Source organism: Orycteropus afer, unplaced genomic scaffold (assembly GCF_000298275.1).
Source record: "Orycteropus afer afer isolate SDZICR_OR568_19922 unplaced genomic scaffold, OryAfe1.0 scaffold00083, whole genome shotgun sequence".
Taxonomy (NCBI): Eukaryota; Metazoa; Chordata; class Mammalia; order Tubulidentata; family Orycteropodidae; genus Orycteropus; species Orycteropus afer.
Window position 1 is genome coordinate 1,051,817 of NW_006921670.1, and position 12,955 is coordinate 1,064,771.

Consider the following 12,955-nt stretch of genomic DNA (forward strand, 5'->3'; position numbering starts at 1 on the left):
AGCCGAGACTCTCCATACAGTGCTGAGGTGGAGGAGGCGTATCTCCAGCCAGGCTGAGAGATTCGGAAAGTCCCAGGCCTGACCCACGACCTCCTGGTGGCTCAGGCCCCAAGTGGAGAAGACGGGAAGGAGATGGGGAGGAAGATTGAGGGGCAGTGGGGAGAGCATTAGCTGGGGGCCGACTTTGCTCCAGCACTGCATATTCCCTCCCTCTGTGGCTGGCACTCACCACCCCTCCCCTCCCCCAGCTCCGGAAGGCCTGGGAAACTCCTACTCATCAGTCAGGTCCTGAGTGGCCTCCCTAGCACTGAAGGGCCCAAGGCCCAGTGATGCCTGGGATACAGCAGGCAGGGAACAGCAAGGGACAGTGTGGCCATGGCCATCTGACTCTCTGAGCCCTCTGTCCCCAGGGCCAGCCACACACCCCACCCCTTCCCAGGTCGCAGGGAGCCCCGCAGGTAGTAACCTCATCCGGACTGGGGCTCTGCCTGAACTGCTCAGCCAACAAGTGAGAACAACTGTGAACACATTCACATCCAACCTGGGAAGCAGACCACCTCTTTCTGACCAGCCTGGGCCCAGGAACATATTTCAAAGTTGGCACTGTAGTGTTTGAGTAGAGAAAACACAGCAACCTGCTGCCCACAGAACAGACACTGACCATGGTGCCCCCAGGAGAGATGTCTGGGGCGCAGAGCCCAGGGCTATGCGTAGGTGCAGAGAGCCATGGGGAGAACCCACGTGGGCAAGAGCAAATGGCGAACACGTGTTTGTGGATGCCCAGAAACACGGGGAAGGCCTCACAGTGATGGCCTAGGGGGTTTGGGGGAGGGGCAGCTGTCATTCTATTCAACGCATAGCACACCTGTCTTACTTAGCATGCCTCTCTTGGGTCCCGAGTTACAAGGGGGTCTATGTGCTCAAACATTCCTTTAAACTGACAGCCTGTAACACAGACGCACAGAAATCACCCCCCACGCACTGCCAGTCCTTCCCTCATATGGCCTGGGGTGGGACACGAAGGGTAGGGCAAGGCCAGAGGGAAGGGTGGACAGATGGAGACGGAGAGGGAAAGAGGGGCAGCCGCAAAGCTAAGGAAGCTTAACTTGGCTCTGGGTGACCCTGCTTGGAAGGGGCCCCTCCAGGCTGGAGCCAGCCCTGGGAGACGGTTCAATGCATGTGGAGCATGGACTCCAGTGCCCAGCAGAGCAGGGCCAAATACCAGCGAGCCCCTCATGGGCTGTGTGGCCCTGGACCAGTCACACAATCTCTCTGTGCCTGATTTTCTTAAGGGGTCATGGGGTCATAAAGGGGCAGGGCTCACAGGATGGGCTGAAGATCCAGGAAGCACTCTGTAGCTGTCCAATGAAGGGAGCCCACACCCTGGCTGATCTCCAAGGTGATGTGCCAGCCAGGGGTCTGTTGGACCCCTCTCTTGTGGGAACCAGGCCTCCCACAATCCCGTGCCCAAAAGGGAGCCCTCCCACTGCCCAGAAGAGAGAAATATACCAGGAGGGGATGGCCATGTGCTCAGCATACCCTATGACCTCAACAGGTGGGGATACTGAGGCTTAAAGACAGAGGTCGTGCCCAGGGTGCAGGCCAGGGAGCAGGTTGGCACCCACGGGAACTGAGAGGCCATTACTGTGGGGGAGGGGGTGCAGCTAGGGAGGAGTCGACCACAGATGACACAGCATGTGTCTCCTCGGGCCCAAGAACAGCCCTCACGGGGATTCCCAAAGACAGAGGAAGCTCAGGAAGGGAACTGGGGTCGTGCCCAGGAGACCTGGTGTGGTGCCTGCCTGATGTGCCCAAAGGTAGAACCATCAGGCCTTTCTTCCTAGTCTTAGGGTGGAAGTTCCTCTGAAGCCTCGTCAGCACCAACCCTAAGCCTCCACTTACAGATGGGTGGGGGCTGCACTTAGGGTACAGACTCCTCCCTCAAACCTAGGAATCTGCGGGGGATGGAGGGTGAAAGGGAGCAGCTTGTACTAGCTGAGCCCACAGTTCCCCTGGGAGGAGTCCTTGTGGTGGCACCTAGCCTGGGGCAATGACTCCTGCAGGGCCGGCTGTGCCAAGGAACCCAGGAGAGGACCACCAGCTCAGCTTGGAAGCACCTCACCTGTGCCGCCTCCCAAGGCTTCATCTCCGGCTGTGGAAAGTAGCCAAACTTAGAGCTGGTAGGCAGCGCAAGTTCTACCTTCAGCCCGGCCCCTCACTGCTGTGTGACACCAGGCCAGCACCTTGCCTCTCTGGGCTTCAGCCTGCCCTGAGTGAGGCCAGTAGGCGGGAGGCCTACAGTTCTGACCCTCCAGCACTTTGCTCTGGGTTCTGCTTCCCTGTCTATCCCCAACTCCTCCTTCTCCCCGGACCCCTCAGCATCTGCAGCTGTTCTGGTGGCCCCCAAGGACAGCCCCCCAAGAGTTCCTTCCCGAATCCAGGACAGCGTCCAGGTCACTACCCCATCTCAGACAAGCCACGGACCCCTCCCCATTTTCAAATGCCCTCACCTGCAAGTCCAACACCAATAGAAAGGCCAAGCAGGGCAGTGTCAGGAAAGAGGGACCACTGTGTACAGAACGCTGTGAACGCTGGTGGACAGTGGGGCCACATCTGACTGGGCTCCACCCTCCCAAGCACCTGCAAAGGGCCTGCAAACAGCAGGTGCCCAATACATGCTTATCGGGGGAAAAAAGTAGATGGTGCTGTCTTCCTGCATCATTTCATTTACTCCTCATGATAGCCCTCGATCCCATTTTACAGATGAAGAAACTAAGCCAGGAGAATGACCTGCCCAGAGCCATCCAACCAGCAAAGGGTGAGCTGGGACGGAACCCAGGCTGCCTACTCCAAAGCTCACAACCTCTTTCCACAACACCTTGCTGGGCAGGCAGTGAAGAGAGCTGGAGGGGTCCCAGAGGCAGAGAGCCAAAGCAAAAACCAAACTCACTGCCGTCAACTCGATCCTGACTCATAGCGACCCCTCCTTGGGTTTCCGAGGTGGTATCTCTGGTGGCATAGTGCCTAAGGCATTTGACTGCTAACCAGAAGGCTGGCGGTTCAAACCCACCAGCCACTCCGCGGAAGGAAGACTGGGCAATCTACTTCCATAGTGATACTGACTCGGAAGCCCAAGGAGTGGTCACTATGGGTCGACTCTGACTCGATGGCAGTGAGTTTGGTTTTTTGATTTGTATCTCTACAGAAGTAGACTACCAGTCTTCCTTCCGAGGAGTGGCTGGTGGGTTTGAACCGCCAGCCTTCTGGTAGGCAGTCAAACGCCTTAGGCACTGTGCCACCAGAGCTGCAGATGGATACCCCCACATTTCCTGATCCAGTGCCCCAGGATGCCACAGGCCACAGCCTGTTCTCTTGGCTGGAAGGGCCACTGAAGCTACTGCCTACCTGCCCCACCAGGAAACCCAACGATTAGAGTTAGGATTTTCCAAGCCCTCAATATGCCAGGTATGGTACTAAGCACTTTGTAGGGTCAACCCAGAAGGTTAAGTAGTAGTATTATTACAAGCATCCCCATGTTACAGCTAAGGACACCAAGGCACACAGGGGTAAAGAACTTGCTGGTTATGGGTAGAACTGGGAGATGAACCCACGCATCCTGTGCCCGTTTCTGACCACCGTGACACCCCATTTTACACTTCCAGGAGCTTTTCTCTTAATGTGCCACCCCCTCCAACCGACACCCTAGAGAGTAGCTGGCAGGGGCAGGAAAGGCTTCACTCCCAGTGGCTCTGTTTGGACTGAGGGCCCTGGCACCACCACTGTCTAGGGGGACCTGACCCTCTGTCAACCCCTCTCAGGACACTCAGGGTCTTGGACGTCCAGCTCTGGGTGGGGAGGCAAAGGCCTGTGTCTCCCCACAGACCCCAGATGGTCTCCTTGAGGACAGGAGCTGGGTCTTAGCCTGGGGCCCAGAGAGGGTGTAAGGCTAGTCAGGATCATACAAGTGGGAGACAGGAAGGCACCCTACCCTCCTGCCATGCTGGGTTGTCTAATCTGTGGAGGCAGGGTTTGGGGATGCGGGGATCCTCAGTGGCTTTCAGACCTTCTCAGAGCCTAAGACTTTTGGCAGTCAGTCATGTAGCCCCCGGCAGCCATGTGGACCTACTGTGTGAAGCGCTCCCCTTCCAACTCCATCTCATTCCATCCCCCATAGGAGCCTGGCAATGGCCCCATTTCACAGACAAGCAAACCAAATCTCAGGTACACGTACCATTGCCCACTCAGAACTGGGATCCTAACCTACCATGCCTCGCTTCCAACCCCACAACAGGCCCTCCTGCAGCCCCTGCCCCAAATCCAACCCCTTCCCAGCCCTCAGAGATCATCTGTCCCAAGATGTATTCCCTGAACGTGGAAAGCCTCCATTCATTGGGGTCTGCCCCCTCCTCCTACACTCAGAGACCAGACTGAACCCCTGCAGTGCCTCCACTCTCAGACCGGGGCTTCTGGGAATCAAGGTTCAATCCCCCCTCAGACAGGGGTCTTGATGACAGTATCTTCCAACCTCCCCCACCAAGACTAGGGGTTCCTTAAGGTCAGGGTCACCCCCTCCACTTCCCTCAGATGAAGAAGTCCAGTCATGAAGCTCCCACCACCCTCCTTCCTCACCTTCATATACACAGCACCCCTCCCCACAGTGCAGGACTCTGCCCCAAGGGGAGAAGCAACCCCTACCACCAGGGTACCCAGAATTCAGGCAGAGAGCCAGATCCCAGGCCACACCTCAGCCCCCTCCCCTTGCTCCCTCCCTCCCCCCTGGAATGCCTCCAGGCCTGGCTGTACCAGGCGGGCCACCCCCTCCACTGGCCCTGTCCATGAATCCCAGCTCTGTTGGGCACCACAGACCCCCCTTTCTCCTTCCCAAACAAACAGGGTCTTGAGAGAGACACTGGGACAACCACACACAACACCATATCTATTCCCTGCACTGGTGAGGATGCCAACAGCTGGGGGGGTGGGGCAGGGGCGTAACTAGGCTGGGGGAGCTATCTACCCATTCCACAGCCCCTCCAGGTCCAGCCTCTGGAATCAGGAGCCTAAGCTCCCTCCTGTGAGGCTGGAACCACAGCTCACCCCCAGGGGAACCCCAAGAGCAGGCCCATCCCAGGTCTTTCTCCACCATCCTCTTCCCTCCCTCCTATCTCCCTCCCTCTGTCCCTTCTCTCTGTCCCCTCTCCTAACACAGTGCAAACAGGAGCCTGGGAGCCTCGGTCCAAATCCCTGCTCCACAGCCTGCAAGAGAACTTCCCCAAGCTTCAGAGGTCTGGGAGCTCTGGTAACATAGTGCATAAAGCACTTGACTGCTGACCAGAAGGCTGATGGTTCAAACCCACCAACCATTCCTCGGAAGGAAGATGGGGCAATCTACTTCCATAGTGATACTGCCTCGGAAACCCAAGAAGGGGTCGACTCGATGGCACATAACAACAACTCGGTGTGTGGTCATTTGTAAAATGTGTATAAAACCCCTACTCTGCACACGCTGCAGTGACTCTGAAGGGGAGGGATGTTAGCTGCTGTGGAGTCCAGCAGGATCTGACCACTGTGCTCCACAGAGATGTTATCAGATGAGTTTTAGAAGTAGAGGGCCAGGTCTTTCTTCCTACTCCCTCTTAGCCTGGGGCTCCACCTGTTGAGCCCCCTAGCAACACACAAGCTTCCCCTGACAGATGAGCAGTGGTGTGCTTGAAGTGCATTGGCTGGGAATCAAACTAGGGTCTCCTGCACGTTGTTGTTGTTGTTGTTATTTGCCATCAAGTTGGCCCCGACTCATAGCGACCCCTCCTTGGGTTTCCAAGGCAGTATCACTACGGAAGTAGGAATGCCCAACCTTCCTTCCAAGGAGTGGCTGGTGGGTTTGAACCGCTAGCCTTCTGGTCTCTGCACAGAAGGTGAGAATTCCACCACTAAACCACTACCGCCTCCCTGACAGGGGATGGTGGGCAAAAATGTCCCTGGCACATAGCAGGTGCTCAATTAAACCAGTTTCTTTCCCCCTCCTCTCTCATCTCTCTCTCTCTCTCCCTCTTTCCTCTCCTGACTTTGAGGAGTAAGAGGTAGGGCTAGTGGCTATCCCTGTCACCCACTCGGAGGGGGATCTGTGTAGGAGATCCTGGATAGAGTGGGAGAACAATGTAGAACAAAACTCAAAATGATTTTAAAAAAAAAGAACAGGTTTGCTGGTCTGATAGAGCCTGGTAAGAACACTGAGATTATGGCCCCTAGCTGCACTTCAGGTCTGGAATTGAACCCACTCCAGTGGCTTCCAGCCAAATAAAAGACAGGCACTCGGGCTGAACATTTACATCAGGTAGATACACTCCTTGGAGAGATCAATCATGGGAGAATAAAAGGGCTATGTGTGCACAGGGAGACAGCTGGGTGGGGGTGAGGGGCCAGGAGTGCATGGGAAGGAAGGACACAGGGAAGAGCTAACTGCAGGGAGGAAGTGGAAAGAGAGCTGTTACATTGTGGGGAATTGCAGTCGATATCATGAGACAAAATGTGTATGAACTACTGTATGCAAAATGAATTTGCTCTGTAAATTTTCACCCAAATCACAATTAAAAAAAAAAAAGAGGCAGGGCTAGAAGAACGGGGGGTGGAGAAAGGATGGTGAGAGAGCACAGGATGGCAGGACAGACAATGGCCTGTTCCGAGCACTTGCAATGTCCCCAGCCAGGAGTAGAAACTTCAAATCCTTCAGTGGCCAGCTGGGGGGCTTCCCAGAACAGCCCCGTAAGGCTTCCTAAGCTGTTGTCTTTATGGAAACAGCTCACAAGATCACAACCGCCCCCTTTCACTTAGCAGAAGTTCCATCCTGGGGAGGGGGCCTTGAAGTGAAGCCTATAGACCAGAGCTCAAATCCCACGGCCTCCCAGAAGCCAGTGAGATCGGCTACTATCCCCATTTTACAGACAAGTAAACTGAGGCACAGAGAGGTTAAGTAACTTGCCTGAGGTCACACAGCTAGTGAACAGCCAAACTGATTTCTTTCAACAACTCAGGCTGCTACCCAAAGCTCCTCCTGGCGGCATTGAGCCTTCCTGACTCGAGAACCTTCTGGGACTGTGTTTAGAGTCAAGTCCAAATCTCTAGCCCTCATTGCAAGGCCTCCTAGCAAGGTGAGCTAGTGCAGCAGAAAAAAAGACTTCACCTGGTGACAAGGTTGGGGTCCAGTACCAGCCCTGTCTTCTACCTCCAGCCGGGTGGACACCAGGCAATTTACCAGGCCTCCTAGGCCGGCTTTCCTTGTGTATAAAAGGGCAACGATGGACCCGACCTCTCCAGTTGTCATAGGCTGTGTTACCTGCCTATCCATGCCTTCACTCCACATTTGTTGAACATCGACCATGTGCCTGGCCCCACTCAAGACCCTGGACAGAGCAGGAAACAAGAAGGAAAAAGCCCCTGCCTTCAAGAAGCTGATACCTTATGAGATGGGGGCGGCGTGGTGCTGATAATAAACCATCAACAAACAAAGCAGCATCAGGTTGTGTCAGGGGCTGTTGTTAGGTGCTACCAAGTTTTTTCCAACTCACAGTGACCCCACGTGACAGAGCAGAACTTCCCCATTGGGTTTTCTAGGATGTAATCTTTATGGAAGCAGATCACCAGGTCTTTCTAAGAACCACCAACCTTTTGGTTAGCAGACAAGCACTTAACCGTTATGCCACCAGGGTTGTATTAGGGGCTACAGGGCAACAAAGAGTGAGAAGGCCATGAGCAACAGCGTGGTCTTGGAGGGCCTCCCTGAGGAGGTGACACTAAACTGGAACGGGACACAGTTAAGCAAGGAGCCTGGGGGAACAGCAATGAACAAAGAAGGAACAGCAATGGCTGCAGAGGGAACAGCAAGTGCAAAACCCAGGAATTAAACAAGCCTGAGCGAGTGTGGAAACGACTGGTAGCAGGTGCTCAGGAAACAGCAGCTGCTATTACTCCACTGGCACCTGTGGAAGCCGGACCCACATAAGGCAGAAACCTGACAGAGAAAGAAACAAACATTTTCCACCAATAGAGAGCGACAGAAAAGTGCTAAGACTGGCCCCAGTCAAAGGCGGAAAACCTGCGAGACCTAGAAAAACAAGGCAGTTCCGTCGGGTCCTGGTTCTCACAGGTTTCATCATACAAACCCTTAAGCATCATGCACCTCACTTTCCTCTTCTGGAAAGCAGGTTGCTGTGCAGATTCGAGGGAATCTTAGGTCTCTTCTGCAAACCTAAATTCATTTTTCACTCTTCCCATTTTGCAGGCGAGGAAACCGAGCTTCTCAAGAACCCACAACCCATCAATGACAACACGGGTTGAGCCAAAGTCTTCTAATTCCAAACCCCACACTCCTTCCAGCTTTTTGTAACTCACTGCATAGAGCATTCTCTGCCTTTGACTCCTCCCATCTCAAGACGGTGCTGACAGGAAGTCCCTTATTCTGATGAACCAACAACGTCTGTGCTGGTTGGTCCCCCTTCTGCCCTTTGGGAACACCCAGGACAGCCCTCGCCCCTCTGCCCCAGGACGACACAAACGAAGAAAGCTGCCGCTCCACCGAGCACTTCCCCCGTGCCAGGCGTTGGGCTCTACTTCACCCCTCCTCACACCAGCGAGGTGAGGGGGTCCTCATGCCCACTGAACAGATGAACAAACTGAGGCCCAGAAAGGCACCAGCTGGGATGGGGCAGAGCCAGGATCTGAACTCAGAGCTTCATCACTCGAAAGGCTGTTAATCCTTGGGCCCTTAAAATGTCCCTCTTCGGAGACTGCTGCCACTGCCTGGTCTGGTCTGTCCCCTGGTGGGGCCACGGAGGTAGACAGGATAGACCTCCCCCCACCCCGAACTGGTGACACCTAGGGCATGGGCAAGGATTAGTTAAGGAGAGTGAGAACCCCAGGGCCTGGCTGAGCCCCCTCAGGGCTGTGAGGGAAGCCACAGGATGAGGGCTCAGGCCACAGCTGGGGGCCCGAGGATCACCAGGCCAGAGCAGGGGAGGAACCCAGACAGGGAGCCGGCCGCACCTGGTTCCATCCTGGCTCCGGTACCGGCTCCAGTATCAGGAGGCCCCATGCTGCCCCAGGCCCCCTTCCCTGTTAACTGGGAGGACAGGACAACACCCCCACGGCTCAAGGATTGTGAGGAAGGGTACAGGGAGGCAGATGTCTGACATGCCCCACACATGTCAGAAAAGGCAGTATTGTTTTTTAAATAAATTATGATGACATTAATGGTTATCTCTTACTGACTACTGTGTGTCAGGAAGCACTCTAGGGGGTTCCTGGACATTATTACAAATGACAGCAGCCCTGTGAGACATGTACATCATCATCTCAAAAGGGGAAACTGAGGCACAGGGTCATAGAGCTGTAAACGTCGGAGTCAGGATTTAAACCCAGAACTTGGGGCTCTCCCATGCTGCTTCCCAGTGCTATTATTTAAATGAAATATACACTCCCAGAAACTACATGGGGACTGAGGGAAGACAGAGGTGACTTTGAGCTCAGGCGCAGGCTCTCAGCAGGACTGATCCTAACCCCAGCACGGGTCTGCTGTGTGACCTTGGGCGAGTCACTCCTCCAATCTGACACCTCAAAGGCAGGTGTCACTGCCAGGCTCCTTGGAGCACAGCACTGGGCCAGCAGGTCCCCAGTAAACATGAAAGACAGGGACAAAGTCCCTTGGGGGCAAGGAGGGGGCATGAATGGGGGGGCATGCATGATCCAAGGATCTAAGGCCCAGAGGAAGGAGGTGGCACAAGGAGGCGGAGAGTGGGAGGGAAAGGCAGGCAGAAGGGGCCAGGGAGCCAGCCAGCCTGGGAGGACGGTGCCCCCACTGATGGTGCACAAGGTTCTCCAGCCTGCCAGGTCTCCAAGAGAGAGGGAGACCTCTGGCAGCTGGGCCACATGGATGGGCGGAACGAGCTGTGGGGGGGGGGAGCTCGATGTAGACCCACCCACTGGGCTCCCCACCCCGGGACCCTGGCAGCCTGTGACAGTAAGACCAAGGCCACAGCAGCAACACCCCCACCTCTCTGTACACAAGCCCTCTCCACAGTGACCATCACCACCCCTCCCTGGAACTCCAACACCCCAGGGCAGCCACAGCCCCTCCATGTGGAGACCACCACACCTTGGCGACAGCATGGCCCTCCCCTTGGCAACTGTCAACACACTGCCCAGACAGCCAAAGCCTCCTCTCTCCATGGAGACACAAGGCCACAGAGGCGCCTCCCTCACCATGGCAACCACCAGCACTCAGCACCACCCCGCATGGACAACAGCTCCTTCCACGTGGCCACCACCAACACAGAAAGGTTGATGGTGACAGCTCGGCCTCGCCTCTCCAGGGCAGCCACCAGCCCTGTCAGGACGGAACAGCTCGCACCCGCCTGCCTGCAGCCTCCTGGTGTCAGACTGCTCCCCCAGCTGCCTCCAAAATGCAGCCCCAGGACTGCATCCACAGCTGGGTTTCCCTGCTCCCAGCTCCCCCCAGCCCCTCAACCTGACCCTCTCTACAAAAGGAAGACCCCCCAGCTGAGTAGGAGGTGCACTCCCCCCACCCCTGGCCTGCACACAGACGTCCTTCCCTGCTGGGTACCTCCAAGCCTCGCTCAGCCACTCCTTGCTGAAGGAGCAGGGACTGGGGCAGAGCGGGGGTGGGGACGGGGAGTGCTTCCTCCCCGTCCCCACCCCCGTGGGCCTGTGCCAGCCCCCCAAAGGACCGCAGGCTCTGCCAGCCACCTCACTGGTGAGGCAGCGTGGGGGTGCTCCCAGCTGGGGGGGGGGCAGGGGAGGAACAAACAGAAGGCTGGGGCTGAACCACATCATGGGTTTGCAAGGCCAGGTCATATGAGCTATGCTCCCACGGAGCCACAAACACAGGCAGAGGGACGGTGTCCTTACCAGCTGTCTGAAGGTAGAGGGGTCCCTTGGGCCCAGCAAGCCTCTGTCCCTGGCTTGAGCCCCAGAGAGGTCCTCACGGCAGCGCGACAGCAGCAGCAGTGGCAGTGGAGGTGGCAATGGGGTCCCAAGTCCTGGCCCAGTTGGGGTGGCGGCTGCAGCGCCTCACCCAAGTCCTCTCCTTCTTCCAGGAGGCTAGGGAGAGAGGAGGGGAGGGAGGGAGTGGAGAGGAGGAGAGAAGGGGGGGCAGGAGGAGGGGAGGGAGGAGGGAAAAATGCTGAAGTCTTGAAGGGTACACTCACTTCTTTCTTAGGTTTCCCATGGCAACCGAATATACCACAAATGAATATCAGTGTGAGAGAGAGGGAGGAGGCAGAGGGAAGGGAGGAGTGGAGGGAGACAGAGGCAGAGATGGAGAGAGATAGAGGCAGAGAGATGAGAGCAGAGACAGAGAGAGGCAGAGATACAGGAGCAACAGGGGCAGAGACAGAGGCAGAGGGAGGGAGACAGAAAGATGACGGGCAAGAGATGGAGAGAGAGGAGTCTTCAGATCCCAGTGGGCTTCTCACCCCCACTGGGCTCAGTAACTCAGGAGAGAGGGAAGTACTCTCTGGGCAGGGGAGTCAAGAAACAACTGGGTAGGTTTCCTGGGAACTGAGGGGCCTCTATTTCCACCCCAGTCCCTTGCTCTCTGCTTACCCCATAGTCCAGAAATGTCCCCCAAGTTGCATTCCCAGTCCCACACCCCACTCACAACCACAGACACACACATAACACCCAAAGGGGACAGCTACATCCACCCCCCCCAACACACCCCCACTTTCACCTGACACCCAGTATCCACACACAGTCCTCACACCTCCTCACAACCATGCCATCCTCTTGGTGGTCACCCCTAACGCCACCACCACCCACTCCTCTCACCAGCTAGGCCCCATCCTCTCTGCTGCAGGGAACAAGGACAACCCCTCCCCCAGCACAACGTCTCTGGCGAAAACAGCTTCCGCCAAAGATGCCCGCAGCGTGTCCTCACACACACCCTGCCAGGTGTAATACCTCTGCACACCTTCCTGCCTCCTGTGCTCCCAGGAACCCTGACAGCCATGTACCTGACCTCTACCCGCAAACACCCACACTCCCAGATGGCTAAGTCTCAGTCAAACCTTCCCGGTACCTGTGCACACACGTCCACACACACACTCAGCTCCTTCCCAAGGAGGCTCCTCCCTCTCTCTCTCTCTGGCCCACACCCCCCACCAGCACCCATGATGTTCCCAGCCCTCTCCCACAGCATCTCCCCTGCAAGCTGGGGCTCACACCTTGGGCCCCCTCGATAGCACCATTCACAAACATATGTAGGCCCGCCAAGAGCTGGCAGCCAGCAGCACTGAAGAATATAAACACGCACAACCCCTGCTCTGCCTTGGCTCGTTGCTCCAGCCTGAGGTGGGAACCAGGGAGCCACAAGCACAGCCAGCCTGCTTCAATCCTAGGGACTGGAGAGGGGTGGGGCAGGCAGGTACCTGGGCATCTCCACCATAGCTCGTGGGCCCACACTTGACCTCAGCCCAGCAGTCACCAGGGATGACACCCCTGGGCACACACCATACACACACAGCAGCATCCACAGAGTGCCCCCACAACTAGCAGCCAACACACCCAAACTTCACACTCCCTCAAACACAGGTCCCAGAACCAGACACACATACCCACAGAGCCAGATGTACAGGGTGCCTAGCACACACGCACATGCCCCAACAGGCAGACCCATATGTGGGCCAACATGGATGGGGTCACTACACAGACACAGGTCTACACCCACAGAAACACACAGGTCCACATGTACTGTGAGAGACATGCATGCACATACACCCATCTGCACAGAGGCACCAGCCACAGACTCACCCACCCACACACACGTGTCCTAGGCATGCCCACACAAGAGGGAGTCACTCCCACACACGTGCCAATGCATCTGTGCCAACACACATGCCGGCACACACATGGTCACGCCTGCACCCCGCCCTAGGGCAGCTCATGG